We start from the raw sequence: 3,808 nt of genomic DNA on the forward strand, positions 1-3,808 counted from the left end.
GTGGTCTTCTGCTCCGCCGTGGGGATCTTCGGTCTCGTCTGCTCTGCTGTGTTGGTCCTCAGCTCTGCCGGCTCTGCCTCAGTCCCTGGTCTCTCCTATCCTTGGACCTGGCCCTCCGTCCCTCCCCCTGTTCCGCCACCGCTCCACCGCCCACCTGGATCGTTTAGTGTTTGGAGCGTCTGGAAGCCGCTCCTTCAGGGGGGGGGGCTCTGTCATGAATTCGGTCCATGGACTTCCATTAATTCACCACCAGAGGTCACCCTTTCCTTTACATTGACTCTCGCACAACGCAAACTGTTGCGTAGCACCCCGGACAACATATCCCATCATTCCTTGCACTCATTGCACACAGCTGTTTCTAATCACCTCACTCACTATATAACGCCCACTCTAACCACCTTTCTCTGCTGAGTATTGTTTAGCCTGTACCCCTTTCAGAGTCTCCGTGTTTTCCTTGTTTTGCCTTGCCTGTTTCTGTGGTATCTGATCTTTGCCTGTTTTCCTGGATTTTTCCCTCTCGTCTCGCCCCTGTGATTCTGTCTGCCAATCGGTGACCTACGCTAGCCCTAGGACCATTCTTGTGTTTTGCCCGCCATATACCTGTTTGCCATTGTTTGACCCTGCCTGTTTACCACGTCTCTTTAATAAAAGTTTGCAGATGGATCCACACATCTCACGTCTCGTCAGCCCCGTTACAGAATGATTGTGGCTATTCATTTGAAGCTAGGCTAGTCATGCTAAAAAATTCCACTCACAATGCTTGTCATAAGTCATAGTTATAGATAAAGTCAAGGATCCAAAAAAGACTAATTTTCAACAGATGTGTTTGTCTGTGAGGAACAGTTTCTAGTCTCTCCAGAGGGTGTTTTTTTGTAAGATTTGACGTTTCTTGGATGGTATTTGTGTGTTTTACCAGTCACTAGGCAAACTATGATTCTTGGATGGGCCATGAGATGCTAAATTAAAGAAGACAGGTGTCTAGCCCTGTTTTGGAGAATGTTCTGACTAAAACCATTCTTTCAGATCCTATTGTGTTTATAATGATTCAGAGAAATGTTATTTACAACTGTGTCACATAATCTGTCAAATTTGATCAATCTCAGCCTAAGTAAGAATATTTTCCTGCACTACTATTCTGAATCACTGTGCTAAAACTGCAGAATCATGGCAACATTTGTTAACATTTTTTTAATTAAATCTTATGTTTACCAAGGCTGCATTTATTTAATAAAACGTATAGTAAACAGTAATATTGTGAAATATTAATGCAATTTAAAATAACTGTTTTCTATTTTAAAATATAATAGTAATTTATTCCTGTGTTGGAAAATTTTCAGCATCATTACTTCAGTGTCAGTTGATCCTTCAGAAATCATTCTAATATGCTGATTTGCTGCTCAAGAAACATTTCTTATGTTGGAAACAGTTGTGCAGCTTAATGGTCACTTAACACATTTGATCAATTTAATGTAAATTTCCTGAATAAACTTATTTATTTCTTTAAAAAAAAAAGATGGTAATATAGTGAATTTTCACTCTGAATTTTTAGAATTGATTATGATTATTTAAAAAGACAAACAAATATAAGACACCACACTAAAAAATGATAGCACAACCAGTGTAGTTGCAAGTTTCCGATAGTTTGTGAAAGTTTATTAAATTATAATAAGTGTTAATTCATAATTCATAGATAGCAATAAATAGTATTTATTAAAATAAAACAAAACAAAATAACTATATATTGCAGAATACTTTTTTTAAGTATGTGGTTGCAGGGGTGGCAAAATATAATGTTACAGGTCAGTGTTTCCCACAGAACTCAAAGAGTGATGAGATCTCTGACTGCATAACTGCTGGCCCAGCTGTCTTCATTGCTCAAGGCGCCTTTTCCTCCACCGCTCACATATGACAGTGTTGAAGGTTTTCAGTGAAGTCCTGCCCAGACCTAGAGAGCTGCGTCCCACCCAAACACTAACCTGGTGGTGACAGAAGAGGCAAGTCTTCACACTTCGTCCTGTCCCAATGGGGAAATACTGTTCGCTCTCATGAATTAGGCACAGATGCGGTTCGTCTGGCCTAAAACTCTCCTTATATTGCACATTGGCAAAGAGACATTTCCTTCCTTTTCTCATCTTTTTTCTCCCCTTTGTTCCTCTGTACCCCTAGACTGAAAGCGTTGAATGTGTCGCATGCTTATGTCTTTAGTATGCTAGGCTAATGCAGTGTCACAGCGCTAGTACTGACAGCTTCAATTAGCAACTTGTGTTAATGTTCTTCAAGAGGCTTCTGTTTCTCCCACAAAACCAAATTACAGAAGATGCTCTCAGGATAACGACAAGTGTAATAATAAACCAAGGAGATGTATCATTTTGATTAATATAATCTAAAAGAGAATGGAGTAGATTGTTAATTTTGTGTTCAGATGGTCTTATTTATTTTTTTATTTTAAATTTAGAAAGTTTATCGTACTAAGGAATTGACTAGTATGCCAAATAAAATCAGCAAAGGATGGAGCAATAGTTGCCCATTAGCTCATAGCAGTGTTTTTTAGCTTGTTAATTAAAACTAAAGTAAATATAGACATATTAGATGAAAAACTTAAACATAAATAAAAGTACTTAAAGTACTTTAAGTACTAAAATTACTAAACCTAAAACTGAAATAAATATAAAGCTAAATAGAAATATTAAAAAAACTAATTCTAATCTGTATTGTGACATAATCAGAATGAAACAAATGATCAGAAAATAAAAAATTAGGGTGGGGACTTGGTTCTATCAGGTTTTTGATTGGATGGAAGCATTACTAAATGTGAGCTTGAGGTCCATTGTAAGAAAGGTGTGGAGTTTATGTGGATGAAAGGGATAGTTCACCCAAAAATGAAAATGTTGTCATTAATTACTCACGTCGTTCCAAACCCATAAGACCTTCGTTCATCTTCGGACAACACAAATTAAGATATTAAGATAGGTCCAGAAACATAGTTAGGACATCGGTAAAACAGTCCATGTGACATCAGTGGCTCAACTTCAGTTTTGCGAAGCTACGAGAATACTTTTTGAGCTCAAAGAAAACAAAAATAACATGATTTATTCAACAATTATTCTCCCCCAAGTTATGTCTTCCGCCATTTTAGAGTATCACAACACATACACACGTTTTCCCCTAAGGATAATCAACGCTGATTACGCAGATTACGATCATGCGCGCACTTTCTCCTCCAAGCGTAAACAACGCTGATTACGTCGATTACGCTCTTGGGTACTCTTGGGTAAAAATTTTTGTTTTCTTTGCGCTCAAAAAGTATTCTCGTAGCTTTGCAAAACTGAAGTTGAGCCACTGATGTCACATGGACTGTTTTACCGATGTCCTTACTACGTTTCTGGACCTGGGAACATTACAGTTGAGTTGCTGTCTATGCAGGGTCTGAGAGCTCTCACATTTCTACATGAGGGTGAGTAATTAATGACAGAATTTTCATTTTGGGGTGAACTTACTCTTTTATAACATTAATAAATAAATTAAAATTACATTATGATTGGCTCATTATGATTAGATAAGTTTAAAGGGGTCATATGATGCGATTTCAATTTTTTCTTTCTCTTTGGAGTGTTACAAGCTCTTGGTGCATAAAGAAGATCTGTAAAGTTGCAAAGACTAAAGTCTCAAATCCAAAGAGATATTCTTTATAAAAGTTAAGAGTCAACCACGCCTACCTAAAACGGCTCGTTCTAACACGCCCCCACATGTCTACGTCACGATGTGGGAAGATTTGCATAACGCCGCCCAAATGTTCACGCAAAGAAAG

At 37.9% G+C, this 3,808-nt stretch overlaps 1 long non-coding RNA gene across 1 annotated transcript in view; it reads right to left on the reverse strand.

Moving 5' to 3' along the window:
* The window catches only part of LOC107575174 (uncharacterized), a 54,662-nt gene that overhangs the window by 17,325 nt on the left and 33,529 nt on the right, over positions 1-3,808 (reverse strand). The window lies entirely within an intron of this gene.

The sequence above is a fragment of the Sinocyclocheilus grahami genome, unplaced genomic scaffold, assembly GCF_001515645.1.
Source record: "Sinocyclocheilus grahami isolate Dianchi unplaced genomic scaffold, SAMN03320097.WGS_v1.1 scaffold31.1, whole genome shotgun sequence".
NCBI classification, from domain to species: Eukaryota; Metazoa; Chordata; class Actinopteri; order Cypriniformes; family Cyprinidae; genus Sinocyclocheilus; species Sinocyclocheilus grahami.